Raw genomic sequence first — 20,811 nt, forward strand, 5'->3', positions numbered from 1 at the left:
ATCAAGGAGCTTGCCACTCAAGCCTTGTAACCTGAGCGGAATCCTGGGAATCTCACACCAAAGTAGAAGGAGAAAACTGACTCCACAGAATTTTCCACCGTCTATACATGCTCCATGATGGGCACCCTCCTCTCCGCACTGAGGCACACATCATTTATATACGTGACCAAGGTACATTATATACATGAATAAAATTGCCAAAGGAAATTTTAAGACATTACAAGAAGAGGGAAGAGGAGGAGACACAGGCACTGCGGTTGCTTTCAGCTCCTAACACTGGAGAAAAAAGGAAATGAACAAGAGATACAGAACTTCACATAGAGGATGTGTCAACAGCACACAAGCACATGGAAAGATTGCTATGTGGGGGTTGGGGATTTAGCTCAGTGGTAGAGCGCTTGCCTAGGAAGTGCAAGGCCCTGGGTTCGGTCCCCAGCTCCGAAAAAAAGAACCAAAAAAAAAAAAAAGTACCAAGCTATGTGATCTGAGAAAATGCATGTGAACCACAGTGGGTTTCCCCACAACCTTTCAGGGTGACCAAGCAAAAATGGGGCACGGATTAAGTGTCATTAGTGGAAATGCAGTGTCTCAAGCCTCTGAAGAACAATATGGCGGTCCTCTAAAAACAGCACATGTGATTCCCATGTGACTAAGTGATATATGTGTGTGTCCCAGAGTGCAACAACGAAATAATGGAGGGTGCACAGGGTGTGTGTGTATGTGTGTGTGTGTGTGTTTGTGTGTATGTGTTTATAGATATATGTCTCTGTGTGTATAGATGTGTGTAGATATTTGTGTATACATATGTGTATATATATATGTGTGTGTGCATGTGTTTATAGATATATGTCTCTGTGTGTATAGATGTGTGTGTGTAGATATTTGTGTATACATATGTGTGTATATATATGTGTGTGTGTGTGTGTGTGTATGTGTATGTATGTCCTAGAGTGCAACAATGAAACAATAGAGGATTCACAAGGTATATGTGTGTATGTATATGTGTGTAAGTATGTATAGATATATGTGTATGTGCATATATGTGTGTGTGTGTGTGTGTGTATGGGTATATGTGTGTGTGTTTTTGTGTCCCAGAGTGCAACAATGAAACAATGGAGGGTGCACAAGGTATGTGTGTGTATATGTGTATATAGATATGTATGTATATGTGTAGATAGATAGGTGCATTTTATATATATGTGTGTGTGTATATACATATGTATATATAGAATAGATAGATAGGTGTGTATATATGTATGTGTATGTGTATGTGTGTGTGGATGTATATATGTGTGCTTACCTATGTGTGTGTATATATAGAGATAGATAGGTAGAGAGATAGATAGATAAATAGATGTGTGTATTTATGTGTATGTATTTATGTGTGTGTGTATTCCCAGAATGCAACAATGAAACAATGGAGGATGCACAAGATACATGTATGTATGTGTGTATGTATAGATATGTATGTGTACAAATATATAGATAGGTATATGTGTATATATGTATTAAGTATATGTGTGTATATGTGTATGTGTGTATACATGTGTATATATGTATATGTGTGTATAGATATAAATAGATGCATGTGTAGATATATGTGTGTATATATATTTGTGGGTGTATAGTGTATATATGTGTATATATATGTATGTATGTATAGATATATGTGTATATAGATATAGTTAGATGTGTGTGTGTGTGTGTGTGTGTGTGTGTGTGTGTGTGTGTGTGTAATTATTAAGCAAGAAGATTTTCTTTTAAGTAAACACACCAGCCAAGAACACATTTATCTGTTGTTGGGTTTGGGGATTTTTTTCTTCCTTCCTTCCTTCCTTCCTTCCTTCCTTCCTTCCTTCCTTTCTGGCCTTAGTGTAAATTCTGGTAGATAATCCTTCAGGAAGACCAAGATGACCCTAGGTGCCTGATAAGAAAAGAGAGGGCACGCAGCATGAAGCCAGGTCCTGAGTCCCCGAACTTGATTAAGTCCAGGCCTGGCCCTGTATGTCAATTTGCATAACTTATTTTTTCCCCTAAATTTTGCATATCTACATTTAGTGCATTAGTGTACACATGCACACACAGGTGTGCACACCACAGCAGGAGTGTAGAAGTCAGAAGGCAACTTGTGGAGCAGTTCTGTCCTTCCGCCATGTGGGTTCCTTTATCTGCTGAGTCAGCTCCCTGGTCCTCATATCCTCAGGAGGCCAGCACACACTCTGTTAAATTCAAACTACCTTTCATGAACCACTACTCAGTATTGATTCCCGACCACTACCTTCAAACCAAGGGAACTTTATTTACTGAAGCCACCTCTGCTGTAGTGTCAAGTATGGATCTGAATGACAAGTGAAATAATATTTGACTTTGATTCTCCTCCAGACCTCCCGATCTCTCTCCTCTGGAGATCACAGGCAGATTATGAGTCCATCTAATCAATTGCACTATGAAAATTGTGTTTAACTTTTTGGGTCTCCCACTGTTCTCTGTGCTGCGGCCAAGGCCTCCCAACACAGCCACACCCAAATGCTAGCTTTGTTTCTGGTCACTGAGGCCATTACATAATCCCTAGAACTATGGGTGCTTCCCAACTCCCTACAGGGAGTTACGACCAAAACCTTAACCTTTCCTTTATGGTGTCTCTGTTGGCCGACTGACGTGACACAAGTCTCTGCAAGAGATCATTCTGGAAGGCACACACACCTGCTTTTGCCTGCCAACATCAGGGGAAGTGGTCTATACTTTTGCTGGTGGTGTTTTCTCTGCTTTGTTTCTATTTGTTTTAAAAACAGAAGAGGCTGACCTTGAGTTCCCAGGTTTCGGGTTTTCACCTCCCCCACTGCTGGGGTGGCAGGGTACAGCACTACGGCTGCTTTACAGCACATCATTTTTAACACTCCCACTTCTACATTACGCTTTTTTTTTCAGTAACAATCATGAAGTTGGATAGTCACGATGAGCAAAAAGAAACACAAACGATGGAGTTATTACATGTACATGCATGAACATATATGCATGCTGGTAAAAATACAAATATTAAAATGCAAAAGGAAACCACTGAGCTGGAGAGATGGCTCAGAGGTTAAGAGCACTGTCTGCTCTTCCAGAGCTCCTGAGTTCAATTCCCAGCAACCACACGGTGGCTCACAGCCATCTGTAATGGGATCTGATGCCCTCTTCTGGTGTGTCTGAAGACAGTGACAGTGTGCTCACATACAAGAAATAAATATTTTTTAAAAAGGAAATCTGTGATAGATTTTTAGTTATTTATCCATTATAATATATTTCTGAACTTAAAATATTTAAAATGAGTATAATATGCCAATTATAATCATAACTAGTAATACAATATAAAATCCCTAAAACACATAAATTTCTACTTTAAACATATGAATTGTCAGTGGAAAGTACTATGAATTAACCTGAAATTTAAATTTGCCAGACAAAAATATGACACCTCAAATACTATTTCATTATGTTAAATTTCAGTCACAATTAAAATAATGTAATCACATTAAAAAATGGAAGTTTAGGGCCTATGTAATGACTCAGTGTGTAAAGGTAGAAATGCATATTTCCATGCCTTAAACTTATGAGTAAGAAATGCATATTTCCTTTTTTTTCAGATTTATTTACTTTTTCTTTCATATATGCATTTTATATATAGAAGTGCTCTATATGCATGTATGTCTGCGTAACAGAAGGGGGCATCAGATCTCATTACAGATGGTTGTGAGCCACCATGTGGTTGCTGGGAATTGAACTCAGGACCTCTGGAAGAGCAGTCAGTGCTCCTAACCGCTGAGCCATCTCTCCAACCCCCAGGAGTGTTTGTTTCCAATCCATAACTTTATGTGAGCTGTGAAATGCCCTTGGGAGTGTAGACACAACGTAAACTCAGGGGATTCCAGATAACGACAGCCCAGTTCTTGACTGGGAAATCTCCGTGTAAACATTTGTGTAAAGACCAGGATTCACTAAAAGAAAGGAGACCATGCTAATTTGAAGGGTGCGTATGCTCATAAGTGTAACAGCTGACTCAGCAGTTGTGAGATGAGCAGAAGATTATATTGACGGTATTGTATCACTGACAGTGTCTAGAACTGATTATCATATAGAACCCACCTACTTTAACCAGGTTTTCTGATTGTCTTCAGATGCCCTAGAGAAAGCCCACCCTCATTGCTTCCCTTGGACGTGATCTGTCCCAGCACCCGACTCTTGTTTTAATGCTACACAAAGTACCTGGCCCTTGGAGCCCAATTGTTCCTTCTTATTTATAGCAGGAAAAGGATTCCCGGCTTAGCAAGCGTCAGAGACCAAGTCTTCCTTCCTTCCTTCTGTTTTTTGTTTTGTTGGGGGAACAGGGGATTGAACTTAGGGCCCCTGAAGGCTAAGCAAGGCCTTTCCTGCCGCTCTGTTCCCAAACACAACACACAGTTTTTATTGCTCCAAAGGCATTCCGTATATCCTTGGAGGGGGTTGAGGGGAAATATGTCAATGATATTTAAAGTGCTTCTTGCGTCTGTCATTGCTTTCATTTAGTCTCTCTACAGCAGAGATTCCAGTGCCAGCTCCCTCAGAGGCATGGGTTCACCCTCACCGCCATGAAGTCAGTGCTCCCTCAGGTGTGGGCTCACCAGAGCGCTCCTTTTCATACCTTCCTTTATGCTGGGATCCGGCTTGCCGGTTCTCAGGCTCAGTCACTGTAGACCCCAGCATGCTTAGGAACTTGCTGGAAAGTATGCCATCAGCCCTCTAAAAAACGGCTCTGGTACTCAGAGAATGTGTTTTCATAACCCTCCAGCTGCCTCTGATGCATGCTAACATCGGATTTACCACAGCCTTCTCTGTTTTGAAAATGTTCTTTCATAGACCTTCAGCAGCCAATATTATTAATGAAAAGTCCCTGTCTTTGTTCAGTTGAAACATAAAACATCAGGCGTTCACCTATTCTATCTAGTAAACTTATAAATAATTAAATGTATCAATCTTGAGAGCATAGTTCAGTGAGTTTTTCGTAAGTGTGTAGCAGTGCACATCACAATCAAGATATAAAACATTTCCAGAACCACAAAATATACTGTCAGAACGCTTTAAATTCTGTAACTTCTTCCTGTATCTAGTACCAGGGAGCAAACAGCCTGCTGTTTGCTGCACAACATTAGTTTAACTGTCTAGGATTCCAGACACATGGAATCTTACATCTTCTGCCTTTTACTTATCATTATCCTTCTAAGGGTGGCTCAGGTTCTGGTATTTACTGGTAGCTCTGTTCCCTTTTTATTGCAGAGTAGTATTCCAATGGTGTTTAGAGAAACCGTGTTCTATTTTATGGATAACTGTGTTAATACATTCTGTTTAATCGTTGTGGATTGGTTCTAATGCTATCTGTGTTAATTTGGCTCCCGAAATCACACAGAACCCACACATCTAAGCTGAAGGTTCCTGCCCACAACTGGCTCTAATTAGGAAATAAAGTTACCGGTGGCCAATGGCTGGGCAGGGAGACAGAGGCAGGACTTTTAGAATTCCCGGGCTAGAAATGCAGTGGGAAGCCATGCCGAGGGCTTAGGAGACTGACTGGAGGAAGACACAGCAGACAGACAGGTAGGGTACAAGGGGAAGCAGCCCCAGGAGGGCTGCCCATCAGGATCCCCGGCAGCAAAGATAAAATGTAGATTTAGTAAATATTAACTCAGGCATATCAGAGGGGAGCGTGTGATATCAGAGGAGAGCGTGTGCTAGCCACCTGGAGTTAGGGAGTGGCCCGACCATTGAGCTGTTTAAGGTACTTAAAATATAAGGTTGTGTACGGGTGTCTTTCTTTCGGGAATGCGAACACTGGGGTGATAGGGAGAAGGGAACACACACAGTTGCTGGGGAGTTTAGAGTGGATTAAAACTAGCGCTTCCGAGGCACTCTGGGGGGGCTGGGGATTTAGCTCAGTGGTAGAGCGCTTACCTAGGAAGCACAAGGCCCTGGGTTCGGTCCCCAGCTCCGGGGGGAAAAAAAAAAAAAGAAAAGAAAAGAAAACTAGCGCTTCCAAGTAATTAGTAGAGCAACCAAACATTCATAGAAGTAGCAAAAGTTCTGTACTATTATATTTTATCTGCAATTGAGCTACATTCCATATGGCTTAGCCTAGTAGGTAATTTTTTTCCTTTTCTTTTTTTTTTTTTTAATTTTTGTTGTTGATGTTTTTTGGGGGTTTTTGTTTGTTTGTTTGTTTGTTTATTTGTTTTTGTTTTTATTTTTGAGACAGAGTCTCTCTGTAGGCCTGGCTGTTCTGGACTCACTTTGTAGACCAGGCTGGCCTCAGACTCACCAAAACCTGCCTGCCTCTGCCTCCACACATGCTGGGACTAAAGGCATATACCACCATACTTAGCAATTTTTCTTTCTCTTAAAGTTTTAAGATGTTTTCTCTTACTTTGTGTTTTCACTACACTGTATTTCTTTTCTTTTTTTTAAAGATTTATTTATTTATTATATATAAGTACACTGTAGCTGTACACACCAGAAGAGGGCATCAGATCCCATTACAAATGGTTGTGAGCCACCATGTGGTTGCTGGGAATTGAACTCAGGACCTCTGGAAGAGCAGTCATTGCTCTTAGGCACTAAGCCATCTCTCCAGCTACACTGTATTTCTATTTTGATATTTTCTTACTTATTTTATTTGTTACAGAATAGCTTTTAGCTCCAGACTTGACATCTCATATCACCTATGGGGAGCAGAGGTGACATGGTCCTAAAGTCAAGGCAATGAAACAAACCAAGTCATACAGTGAGCACACAGTCTGTGGTGCTATGGTGTTAAAACACCATGACCATGGTGAATTAGGGAGGAAAGGGTTTATTTGGCTTACATTTTCAGATCACGGTTCATCCCAGAAGGAAGTCAGGACAGGAACTCAGGCAGAGCAGGAACCTGGAGTCAGGAGCTGATGAAGAGGCCATGGAGGGCTGCTGCCCAGTGGCTTGCTCCTTATGGCTTGCTCAGCCTGCATTCTTATAGAACCCAGGACCACCAGGCGAAGGGTGATGGTACCAATGTGCACAGCTCTTCTCCATCACCCACTGATTAAGCTACCTACAGCCAGATCTTGTGGGGGCATTTTCTCAACTGAGGCTCCCTCTTCTCGGTTAGCTATAGTTGTGTCTATCTGATGTAAAAGTGGGCAGCATAATGGCCCCGCTTGCCTATGGTCGTTATCCATGGCAGAGTCACACACTGCAGTGACACAGATGTTTGAGGAACACAGCTCCCCTGTCAGTAACGCCTCTCCATGCTCATAAGTAACTCCAAAAACCATATTAGTTCAGCAAACTAGACTTGGTGGAAGTTGACTCTTTGGTTTGTCTTTGGTACCTGGATTGGTTACCTTTCCGTTACTGTGCTAAAACGCCGGGGCCAAGACAACTTACAGAAGAAGAGTCATATTTGGGCTTGAGGTTCTGCGGGATTAATGGACGATGTTGAAAGAACAGAGGCGTCGAGCATGGCAGCTGTAGTCACAGCTGAGAGCTCACAACTGCGAGTACAAATCAGAGAGGAGACAGAACTAGATGCAGAGCTCGTCTCTAAACCAGCTGATCCCAGTGACACACCTCCTCCAGCCAGGCCACACCTCCTCCAGTCAGGCCACACCTCCTCCAGCCAGGCCACACCTCCTCCAGCCAGGCCACACCTCCTCCAGTCAGGCCACACCTCCTCCAGCCAGGCCACACCTCCTGGGCCTCCCTAAACAGTGCCACCAACGGGGACCAAGCGTTCAAATGCTCACACTATGAGGAGCATCTCATCCAGACCATCACAGTGCCCAGTCACATATCCCAGGAAAAGCCACACAGTAATTAATTCATTATGAAACCTGTGCTGAGGAACTTGCTTCCTTCAGTGTTTCTTTCCTTTTGCCTTCACTCCATCTGCAGTCTCACTAGACACAGAGTGGACCCTTGACTCTGTTTTCTGTCTCTGAGCTGTTCTATGATTTGCTTGCTTATCCATTTATTCATTTATTTTGAGGCAGGGTCTCACCAGACAGTCCTGGCTGGCCTGAAACTGGATATGCAGACCAGGCTGGCCTCAGACTCAAGAGGTCCTCCTGCCTCTGCCTCCTGAATGCTGGGATTAAAGTGTGCCACCACACCTATCTAATATATACATATATATTTAGATTTGTTATTTTCTATTCAGAAAATCTAAATTGCAATTTAATTCATTCATTAAATTTTCTAAATGATAACTTATAAAATTTTTGAGAATGTTCCAGTTGCTTGTTGCTGTACACGTTACCTCACAGGGGCTCACAACACGTTACCTCAGTGTGTTCACGAGTCCAGGGGCCGGGGGCTCACAACACGTTACCTTAGTGTGTTCACGAGTCCAGGGCCCAGGGGCTCACAACACGTTACCTCAGTGTGTTCACGAGTCCAGGGGCCGGGGGATCACAACACGTTACCTCAGTGTGTTCACGAGTCCGGGGGCCGGGGGATCACAACACGTTACCTCAGTGTGTTCACGAGTCCGGGGGCCGGGGGATCACAACACGTTACCTCAGTGTGTTAACAAGTCCAGGGATTAGGGGCTCACAACACGTTACCTCAGTGTGTTCACGAGTCCAGGGATTAGGGGCTCACAACACGTTACCTCAGTGTGTTCACGAGTCTGGGGCCCAGGGGCTCACAACACGTTACCTCAGTGTGTTCACGAGTCCAGGGGCCAGGGGATCACAACACGTTACCTCAGTGTGTTCACGAGTCCAGGGGCCAGGGGATCACAACACGTTACCTCAGTGTGTTCACGAGTCCAGGGGCCAGGGGATCACAACACGTTACCTCAGTGTGTTCACGAGTCCAGGGATTACGGGCTCACAACACGTTACCTCAGTGTGTTCACGAGTCCAGGGATTAGGGGCTCACAACAAGTTACCTCAGTGTGTTCACGAGTCCAGGGGCCGGGGGCTCACAACACGTTACCTCAGTGTGTTCACGAGTCCAGGGGCCGGGGGCTCACAACACGTTACCTCAGTGTGTTCACGAGTCCAGGGGCCGGGGGCTCACAACACGTTACCTCAGTGTGTTCACGAGTCCGGGGCCAGGGGATCACAACAAGTTACCTCAGTGTGTTCACGAGTCCAGGGATTAGGGGCTCACAACACGTTACCTCAGTGTGTTCACGAGTCCAGGGGCCGGGGGCTCACAACACGTTATCTCAGTGTGTTCACGAGTCCAGGGGCCGGGGGCTCACAACACGTTACCTCAGTGTGTTCACGAGTCCGGGGCCAGGGGCTCACAACACGTTACCTCAGTGTGTTCACGAGTCCAGGGGCCGGGGGGATCACAACACGTTACCTCAGTGTGTTCACGAGTCCAGGGCCCAGGGGCTCACAACACGTTACCTCAGTGTGTTCACGAGTCCGGGGCCAGGGGATCACAACACGTTACCTCAGTGTGTTCACGAGTCCGGGGATTAGGGGCTCACAACACGTTACCTCAGTGTGTTCACGAGTCCAGGGCCAGGGGATCACAACACGTTACCTCAGTGTGTTCACAAGTCCAGGGGCCGGGGGGATCACAACACGTTACCTCAGTGTGTTAACAAGTCCAGGGATTAGGGGCTCACAACACGTTACCTCAGTGTGTTCACGAGTCCGGGGGCCGGGGGCTCACAACACGTTACCTCAGTGTGTTCACGAGTCCAGGGGCCGGGGGGATCACAACACGTTACCTCAGTGTGTTCACGAGTCCAGGGCCCAGGGGCTCACAACACGTTACCTCAGTGTGTTCACGAGTCCGGGGCCAGGGGATCACAACAAGTAACCTCAGTGTGTTCACGAGTCCGGGGATTAGGGGCTCACAACACGTTACCTCAGTGTGTTCACGAGTCCAGGGCCAGGGGCTCACAACACGTTACCTCAGTGTGTTCACGAGTCCAGGGGCCGGGGGGATCACAACACGTTACCTCAGTGTGTTCACGAGTCCAGGGCCCAGGGGCTCACAACACGTTACCTCAGTGTGTTCACGAGTCCGGGGCCAGGGGATCACAACACGTTACCTCAGTGTGTTCACGAGTCCGGGGATTAGGGGCTCACAACACGTTACCTCAGTGTGTTCACGAGTCCAGGGCCAGGGGATCACAACACGTTACCTCAGTGTGTTCACAAGTCCAGGGGCCGGGGGGATCACAACACGTTACCTCAGTGTGTTCACGAGTCCAGGGGCCAGGGGATCACAACACGTTACCTCAGTGTGTTCACGAGTCCAGGGGCCAGGGGATCACAACACGTTACCTCAGTGTGTTCACGAGTCCAGGGGCCAGGGGATCACAACACGTTACTTCAGTGTGTTCACGAGTCCAGGGATTACGGGCTCACAACACGTTACCTCAGTGTGTTCACGAGTCCAGGGATTAGGGGCTCACAACAAGTTACCTCAGTGTGTTCACGAGTCCAGGGGCCGGGGGCTCACAACACGTTACCTCAGTGTGTTCACGAGTCCAGGGGCCGGGGGCTCACAACACGTTACCTCAGTGTGTTCACGAGTCCAGGGGCCGGGGGCTCACAACACGTTACCTCAGTGTGTTCACGAGTCCGGGGCCAGGGGATCACAACAAGTTACCTCAGTGTGTTCACGAGTCCAGGGATTAGGGGCTCACAACACGTTACCTCAGTGTGTTCACGAGTCCAGGGGCCGGGGGCTCACAACACGTTACCTCAGTGTGTTCACGAGTCCAGGGGCCGGGGGCTCACAACACGTTACCTCAGTGTGTTCACGAGTCCGGGGCCAGGGGCTCACAACACGTTACCTCAGTGTGTTCACGAGTCCAGGGGCCGGGGGGATCACAACACGTTACCTCAGTGTGTTCACGAGTCCAGGGCCCAGGGGCTCACAACACGTTACCTCAGTGTGTTCACGAGTCCGGGGCCAGGGGATCACAACACGTTACCTCAGTGTGTTCACGAGTCCGGGGATTAGGGGCTCACAACACGTTACCTCAGTGTGTTCACGAGTCCAGGGCCAGGGGATCACAACACGTTACCTCAGTGTGTTCACAAGTCCAGGGGCCGGGGGGATCACAACACGTTACCTCAGTGTGTTAACAAGTCCAGGGATTAGGGGCTCACAACACGTTACCTCAGTGTGTTCACGAGTCCGGGGGCCGGGGGCTCACAACACGTTACCTCAGTGTGTTCACGAGTCCAGGGGCCGGGGGGATCACAACACGTTACCTCAGTGTGTTCACGAGTCCAGGGCCCAGGGGCTCACAACACGTTACCTCAGTGTGTTCACGAGTCCGGGGCCAGGGGATCACAACACGTTACCTCAGTGTGTTCACGAGTCCGGGGATTAGGGGCTCACAACACGTTACCTCAGTGTGTTCACGAGTCCAGGGGCCGGGGGGATCACAACACGTTACCTCAGTGTGTTAACAAGTCCAGGGATTAGGGGCTCACAACAAGTTACCTCAGTGTGTTCACGAGTCCAGGGGCCGGGGGCTCACAACACGTTACCTCAGTGTGTTCACGAGTCCAGGGGCCGGGGGGATCACAACACGTTACCTCAGTGTGTTCACGAGTCCAGGGCCCAGGGGCTCACAACACGTTACCTCAGTGTGTTCACGAGTCCGGGGCCAGGGGATCACAACACGTTACCTCAGTGTGTTCACGAGTCCGGGGCCAGGGGCTCACAACAAGTAACCTCAGTGTGTTCACGAGTCCGGGGATTAGGGGCTCACAACACGTTACCTCAGTGTGTTCACGAGTCCAGGGCCAGGGGATCACAACACGTTACCTCAGTGTGTTCACAAGTCCAGGGGCCGGGGGGATCACAACACGTTACCTCAGTGTGTTAACAAGTCCAGGGATTAGGGGCTCACAACACGTTACCTCAGTGTGTTCACGAGTCCAGGGGCCAGGGGATCACAACACGTTACCTCAGTGTGTTCACGAGTCCAGGGATTACGGGCTCACAACACGTTACCTCAGTGTGTTCACGAGTCCAGGGATTAGGGGCTCACAACAAGTTACCTCAGTGTGTTCACGAGTCCAGGGGCCGGGGGCTCACAACACGTTACCTCAGTGTGTTCACGAGTCCAGGGGCCGGGGGCTCACAACACGTTACCTCAGTGTGTTCACGAGTCCAGGGGCCGGGGGCTCACAACACGTTACCTCAGTGTGTTCACGAGTCCGGGGCCAGGGGATCACAACAAGTTACCTCAGTGTGTTCACGAGTCCAGGGATTAGGGGCTCACAACACGTTACCTCAGTGTGTTCACGAGTCCAGGGGCCGGGGGCTCACAACACGTTACCTCAGTGTGTTCACGAGTCCAGGGGCCGGGGGCTCACAACACGTTACCTCAGTGTGTTCATGAGTCCGGGGCCAGGGGCTCACAACACGTTACCTCAGTGTGTTCACGAGTCCAGGGGCCGGGGGGATCACAACACGTTACCTCAGTGTGTTCACGAGTCCAGGGCCCAGGGGCTCACAACACGTTACCTCAGTGTGTTCACGAGTCCGGGGCCAGGGGATCACAACACGTTACCTCAGTGTGTTCACGAGTCCGGGGCCAGGGGCTCACAACAAGTAACCTCAGTGTGTTCACGAGTCCGGGGATTAGGGGCTCACAACACGTTACCTCAGTGTGTTCAGGAGTCCGGGGCCAGGGGATCACAACACGTTACCTCAGTGTGTTCACAAGTCCAGGGGCCGGGGGGATCACAACACGTTACCTCAGTGTGTTCACGAGTCCGGGGCCAGGGGCTCACAACACGTTACCTCAGTGTGTTCACGAGTCCGGGGCCAGGGGCTCACAACACGTTACCTCAGTGTGTTCACGAGTCCGGGGCCAGGGGCTCACAACACGTTACCTCAGTGTGTTCACGAGTCCGGGGCCAGGGGCTCACAACAAGTAACCTCAGTGTGTTCACGAGTCCGGGGATTAGGGGATCACAACATGTTACCTCAGTGTGTTCACGAGTCCGGGGCCAGGGGCTCATACTCGGTGCAGTGAAGGCCTCAAAGTCTCGAGCGCTCTCACTATTGAAGAGCAGCTAGAGCTGGAAAGGCAGAGAGTTTGGGGACGTGCCAGGCACCTCTGTTTGTCTATGCAGTCCTAGGTCCTCTGCATGCAGAGGCCAGTTTTTGTCTTCTGAACCTGAAAGCCACTAGCAGGAAAACGCTTTTAGGGCAGCCTGTGGCCCCAGTGCAAGCCATCCAGTAACGGGAGCAGAATTGCCCCACGTTTCTGATCTAAGTCACACAGTTTCACAGTATCACATCTAGGCAGTGTGATAACTGAAGCTATCATGTCCCTCACAGGAGGGCACAGAAACCCCCCACCCAATGGAGCGACAGATGCATTGTTGGGAAAGCAAAGGAGATGGGTGTGCCATGTGCATCGCTGTGCCAAAATACTCACAGAAGGAGCTGGAGGGGGAAAAGATTTGTTTTGGCTCAAAGAGTCAGAGGTTTCAGCCCATAGCCCTTGGCTTCATTGATTCTGGACTCAGGTAAGTTAGGTCACCATAAGGGCCAAAGTTTATGGCACCTCCTGGGAGGTAGAGTACAGAGACAAGTCTCTGGTGACCCTCAGCCTCCAACTAGACCCTACTATCATAAAGTCCAGTGCACCCCCAAGTCGAGCCACCGTCTAGGGAAAAACGCTGGAATAGTTCCGCCTTTTGGAAGAACACTTTCTACTCAACATAAAGGTGGTGAATAAGTTGTGACTAAAAAACACAACTTTGGAAGATCTCATACTATGTAATTTTTAAAATCTTCTTCCCAGCTGGGTGTATGATGCACACCTTTCGTCCCAACACTAGGGAGGCAGAGGCAGGCAGATCTATGAGTTCAAGGGCAGCCTGATCTACAGAGCAAATTCCAGGATGGCCAAGGCTATAAAGAAAAATCCTGTCGATAGATAGATGATAGATAGACAGACAGATGATTGATAGATAGATGATAGATATAGATGATGGATAGATGATTGATAGATGATAGATATAAATGATGGATGATAGATGATAGATATAGATGATAGATAGATGATAGACAGACAGATGATAGATAGATGATTAGATAGATAGATAGATAGATAGATAGACAGAGATAAATAGATGATAGATAGATGATTGATAGATAGATGAATGATAGATAGATAGAGATGATAGATGATAGACAGATAGAGATAAATAGATAGATAGATAGATAGATAGATAGATAGATAGATAGATAGATAGAAAGATGAATGATAGATAGGTGATTGAGAGAGAGACAGATGGACAGACAGACCTCCTTTAAAATGCATCCTTCATCACAGGCTATGCCTTTCTCACTTTCTGTGGACTGAGAGCTGAAAGCCCCTTTTGCATTGTTCTCTGGAAGACAGAGAAGACCTGTGAGGCTCTCATAGCCACCTTTAAGGTTCATGGGATTCACAAACTGCGTAAGAACACTGAGTTTGGCTTCTCAGCTCACCACTTCAGTGTGCACCGTGGGAGGGTGACAGGATTTGTGCCTGCTCAGTTAGCACGTAGTGAAGATTTTGCTGAACTGCCTCAGAGCCCCAAAACGGGAAAAGGTCTCAACCACGGTCTCCAGGTCGCTGAGCAGCTTGGCAGCAGCCTAAAGACTTAACCAGTTCTCGGCACTGATTAAAATCCCAGTGTGGGGGAGGCGGATCACTCATGGCTTTTGCTTTCCATTTATCTCTGTGGATTCTCTTGCTGGGTTGTGGTTGATTGGTTGGCTTTTGGCTTTTGTTGCCTGTTTGTTTTTCCATTAATGGGTTAATTTATTACAACCTGATCGCAGCCCCCCTTTCTTCCCAGTCTCCCCCTCTCCTCCTCTGAGAAAGGAGAGGTTCCTCTTGGGTACCAACCCCTGGCACCTCAAGTCTCTGCAGGACTAGGTAGTTTCTCCCCCACTGAGGCCAGACAAGGCAGCTCAGTAGGAGAACAGGATCCACAGGCAGACAATCGAGTCAGGCTAAGCCCACACTGCAGTCGTTGGGGGACCTGGATGAAGACACAGTTGTACGTCTGTTACACGTGTGTGGGGACCTATGTGCAGCCCATGCTCACTCTTTGGCTTGTGATTCAAGCTCTGGGAGCCCCCAAGGATCCAAGTTAATTGACCCTGTCTTACTTAGGGCTTACTGCTGGGAGCAGACACCATGACCAAGGCAAGTCTTATAAAGGACAACAGTTAGTTAGGGCTGGCCTACAGGTTCAGTGGTTCCATCCATTATTATCAAGGCAGGAACATGGCGGCGTCCAGGCAGGCATGGTGCAGGAGGAGCTGAGAGTTCTACATCTTCATCTGAAGGCTGCTAGCAGAATACTGGCTTCCAGGCAGCTAGGGTGAGGGTCTTGAAGCTCACACCCACAGGGGCACACCTACTCCAACAAAGCCACACCTCCTAATGGTGCCATGTCCTGGGCCAAGCATACACAAACCATCACAGTCCTCAATCCTTCTCTCACCCCAACTTTTCCACAAGAATCTCCGAGCTCTGTCTAATGTGGGTCTCTGCATCTGTTTCAGTCAGATACTAAGTGGAGCCTCTCAGAGGACAGCCATGCTAAACTCCTGTCTGCAAGCATAACAGAGTATCACTAATAGTGTCAGAGGTTGGTGCTTGCCCACGGGATGGGTCTCAGGTTGGGCCGCTCGCCGGTTGGCTGTCCCCCAGTATCTGGTCCATCTTTGTCCCTGCTCTTCTTGTAGGCAGAACAAGTTTTGGGTGGAAGGTTCTGTGGGTGAGTTCATGTCTTTATCCCTTCACTGGGGGCCCTACCTGGGTACAGATGGCTGCCACTTCAGGCTCCACATCCCCCACTGCTAAGCGTCTCAGCTAGAGTCACCCTCATAGACTCCCTGGAGCCTCTCCCATACCAGGTTATTTGTTTGTTTTTTAAGGAAGTATCTTTATTTTTAATTGGGGGCGGGGAATTAATTAATTGGGCACTTGCATGAGTGTAAGTGCCCAAGGAGGCCAGTAGAGGGCGTCAGAGTCCGTCTTAGTTGGAGTTACAGATGACAGGGAAACACCCAGCTTGGGTGCTGGGACTGAATTCGGGTTCTTTTCAAGGAGAGAAATACCACTATTATCTTCTTACCATCTCTCTGAACCTCTATCTCAGGTTTTGATACCTGAAATTATCTCTCTTACTTGTAAGTTTGCCTTTGCTCTTCAGATATAACTGATGTGTAGCAATTTAGCTGTTTGGGATGGAAGTAAATTTTGATGTTCTCTTCAGCTAAAAGCCAACCGTTTTTCTAAACTTAGAGGCTTGAATTGCTGGATGCTGGTGCTTTGTCAACAAATGTGTTCTCTAGGTCAACTAACATCATTGCTGAGGTAAATAAAGAACACACTTTTCCAATGGAGAAGTAAGGAGGGGCCATGATGGACTTGGAAAAGCCTGTGAGGGAGTGGGCAAAGTTGGAGGCTTTTGGACTCAGGTCACAGATGCAAAGAACTCGTCATAAAAAGGTTTTCCAGTGTGAGTCTGCTGTCTGAAGGGGCCCCAGTGAGTCCAAAGGACATTCTGTGTTCAATGACCTCTCTATCCTCAATCAGCTGGCCATCTAGATTCCAGATGAATAAGACCTCCACCCGGCTGCCTCCCCACCCCTGGCCAACTAGATTTCTAAGGGCAGAGTGAAAGTAGCACTCCACCCTGCCAAGATCACACCACATCACAGTGTTTGCCAAGCCCAAGACGTTGCCTCAGAAAACTCTTTAAGTGGGTAGTCTGAGGTTGGCACAAGGCTCATGGCCGATCGCTTGACTATGGAGTTTTGCAGCTTCAGGGCACCAGGAACTAGGAGATCCAAAGAAATCACTCACATCACAACCACAGAGACCTTCCACATACAGGGGTGTGAGCTGCTCTAGAGAGCTTAAGAAAACTTCGTCCAAGGAATAAACAATGGGGTGGAAGCAGAGCTGGCCTCTTGCACCCTTTCTCCCATCCCCTCCATTTGATGCTTACACAAAGGGAATTACCTTCAGATGTCTATTCAGAGAGTGCTCTCAAATGGAGACTTGGAAGGTTCCATATGTATGCAGCTGCTCTCATGAATGAGCAGAGTCTCATTGTGTAATAAGAATGATAACTCTCCGTCCAGTCGGCTGCATTCTCCAAGGTCCAGTCAAGTCCCATTGCTTTATGAATTCTTCTCTGTCTCCTCTATTCATTCTCTCTGTCTGTCTGCCTGTCTGTCTCTGTCTCTACCTGTCTGTCTCTGTCTGTCTCTGTCTGTTTCTCTCTCTCTCTCTCTCTCTCTCTCTCTCTCACACACACACACACACACACACACACACACACACACACACACACACACACACACACATACCTCCATAGCATACATGCTCAGGATGTTTTCTAGAAACCTTATTTTTTTTCTAGTATTCTTGTAAACTCTTAATATTCTGAGATTTGGGATCTCTCACCAGATTACAGAATTTTTAAATCCAGAAATGCACATCACACATTTTTTATTTGAATAATGTACAGCTTTCACCATCGGATGAGGATGGCACCAGGGCTCCATCAATATCCTCGGGTGATAGCAATTTGCTCACTGTTGCTACCCGGGCACTTACATGATTGAGCACACACTCTGAGGATGAGGTGCTCTGGAATATGAAGGACCCTTGAGGAAGTGATGCGGCCTCCTCCTGGTTCTGTTTCCTGCTGCAATATGGAGAGAACAACCTTCTGGTCTCTGCTCTGGGACATGAGAAGGTGGTTGTTGTTTACTGCAGTGCGAGATGTCAAATCTTCACATAGACTCTCTGTGAGTTCTTGGTCCAAGTATCCTTTACTTTAGACAAATAACACATTTGCGAAAAATTAAAGACAATCTTCATTTTTTAAGATTTCATTTTTATTTTTAATTATATGCATATGTGTATGTCTATGTGTGGTTTGTGCATTTATGTACATGTGCCCCAGGAGGCCAGGAGAGACTCCTCAGTGCTGGCATTTCAGGTTCTTTCAGGTTCTTAGGAGCCCCCTAACATGGTTGCTGGAAAGCAATCTCAAGATATCTGCAGGAGGGGGCTGGGGATTTAACTCAGTGGTAGAGCACTTACCTAGGAAGCGCAAGGCCCTGGGTTCGGTCCCCAGCTCCGAAAAAAAAGAACCAAAAAAAAAAAAAAAAAAGATATCTGCAGGAGTACTGCACACTCAACTCACAGTCAGAAAGATGGGTGTTCACCAATAAGCTGTTTGTTGATTTCATCACTTAAAGTCAAGTATGGATTTGTTAATGAGGGATTTAAATATGCAGCACACACGGAGAGGGGCGGAGAGAGGGGGGGAGGAGGAGGAGGGAGAGGAGGAAGAAGAGGAGGAAGAGGAGGGAAAGAGGGAAGAAAGGAGGGAGGGAGGGAGCAGAGCTTGGTCAACTCAGCCTAGTTCACGTGGACTTCCCTTTGCCTCATCTACCCCTCTCTGGTAGCCAGGATACTCACCTAAGTCCCCTTCATCATTTTCCATAGGATATCCTGTTACAATGGTGAGTTTACAAAGTCTAGAACATCATTAAGAGTGTGAGGAGTTATAAGGGAATAGCATTAGGCCATCGAGACTCTTCATCATGTATGACGAGCCGTCCAATGCCCCTGCTTTCGACCGGTGGCCCAGGCTCCTAGATTTTAGTGGCAGCTGATGTATCTCCCATGAGCTACAGCACAGCTCCACTTCCAGCCCTTGGAAATTCTGGGAAAGAAAAACTTCAACCTCTTGTTGGTTGGAGACTTTCCCATGTCTCCCTTCCCACCAGGAAGCCTGGCTCCTTGCTTTTCACTGGTTGAAGGTTTACTCCACCGCCTGTTCTGGAGTCCTAGCTCTAGCTCTCGGTTCTTCTAAGGCTCTACTCAGCCCGTTACCTCATTCCCTCTTCCCCTGCCCTCGCTATACATGGCGTAAACATCCCAAGTTGTTTTCATGTGATTTGCCTGGATTTTTTCTTCTGTCTGTCATGATGAGTTCAGGGTCAGCCTGGGCTATGTAAAACACTATCTCAAAAAATAAATAAATAAATCATGATAACATTTTTAGACAACTGCCCAAACGCATCATGAAGTGTTGATATATAACTACCCCCAGATTGAGTTCTACAGTAGTCCCTTCTATTTGTAAGTTTTCAAGTTGGCCCCAGTTGAGATGGTCTGTGTGAGAACTGAGGCTCCTGTGTAGAAGGAACATCACCAACCTGAATGATCAACCTGCTTCGTCATTCCAGACCCTGACACTAACCCACAATAGGTGTGCACCCTATGCTTGTTGGCTGCCTTGTTAGTCACTGCATGGCTAAGCACAGCCAAAGAAGGCAGTTTCTTTCAAAATACCATCTCACTAGGTAGCAGCTGGCTATGTAGACCAGGCTGGCCTTAAACTCACAGAGATCTGCCTATTTCTGCCTCACAAGTGCTGGGATTAAATGCCCACCAAGCCCAGTCCTAGGGCAAGGGCTGGGAACAATAAAAGTTAACTGCTATATTTTCAGCCTCTCCAGCATGCTGCTTGACTTTTAAATCAGTATTAGATTCTAAAATGGGTACTTTCTGATTTCAAAGGCAAGCAACAGGTCTGAGGAGATGGCTCAGCGGTTAAAAGACTCACTGCTCTTCCAGAGGTCCTGAGTTCAATTCCCAGCAACCACATGGTGGCTCACAACCATCTCTACTGGGATCTGATGCCCTCTTCTGTCTTGCAGGTGTAAGTGCAGTTGAAGCACTCATAAACATAAAATAAATAAATCTTTTTTAAAAAGCAAGCAACATGGGCTGGAGAGATGGCTCAGTGATTAAGAGCACTGACTGCTCTTCCAGAGGTCCTGAGTTCAATTCCCAGCAACCACATGGTGGCTCACAACCATCTGTAATGGAATCTGATGCCCTCTTCTGATGTGTCTAAAGACAGCAACAGTATATTCATGGGGGAGGGGGAGACAAGCAACATTATTAAAGATTGTAGTTTATGAATCTTCCCAATTTTGTTACCAGAGTTTTAGTTAAGGAATATGCAGCAGGACATAATTTAACTCCTCTGCTGAAGGAATTTAGGTAACCAAGGGAAAGTCAGTAAAAACTTTTATCGTCTTACAGCAGTGATTCTCAACCTTCCTAATGCTTTAAGACAGTTCATGTTGTGCTGACCCCCCAATCAGGATTTATTTTTGTTCCTACTTCATAACTGTAACTTTGCTACTGTTCTGAATGGTAAAATAAGTGTTTCCCAATGATCTCAGGCAACCCTTGGGAAAGGGATGACAGTGCACAGGTTGAGAACCCCGGTCCTATAGGTTAGCTTCATTCAAACGTTATATTGTTCCGTTAGTTTAGAAGACAGAGGTCAGCTCTAAGGCTGACAATCATGATGCAAAAAGTTTCACTCAGTTAGATACTTTATTTGAAGCCCTCCTGGATGGCTAGTCGCTTTCTCTGAATGCACTGTGGATAAAGACAGCTGCTAGACAGGGATCTTCCCTTACCATACCAGCATTCCTGGCCTTCCTCCTCCTCATTAGTCCTTCAGCCTGTGGTGTACACAAGGCTTCATCCAGTTAGATCCCAGAACACCCCTAGAAATAGGTTGTCTGAAATAAACATCAACTTTGCTTCAAAAAGATTCTGTGCCTATGTGGTCATAATCCAAAAAAAGAGTGCTTTGGGGAAACAATGTGTAAACAGCGGAGCTCAAGCATCCTCCTATCCTGTTCCTTCCCTCCCAGCAACATCTCTGACCCCCCCACCCCCACCAAGTCATCAGCTCTCTGCTTTCT

This window comes from Rattus norvegicus, chromosome 6, assembly GCF_021556685.1.
Source record: "Rattus norvegicus strain SHRSP/BbbUtx chromosome 6, alternate assembly SHRSP_T2T, whole genome shotgun sequence".
Classification (NCBI taxonomy): Eukaryota; Metazoa; Chordata; class Mammalia; order Rodentia; family Muridae; genus Rattus; species Rattus norvegicus.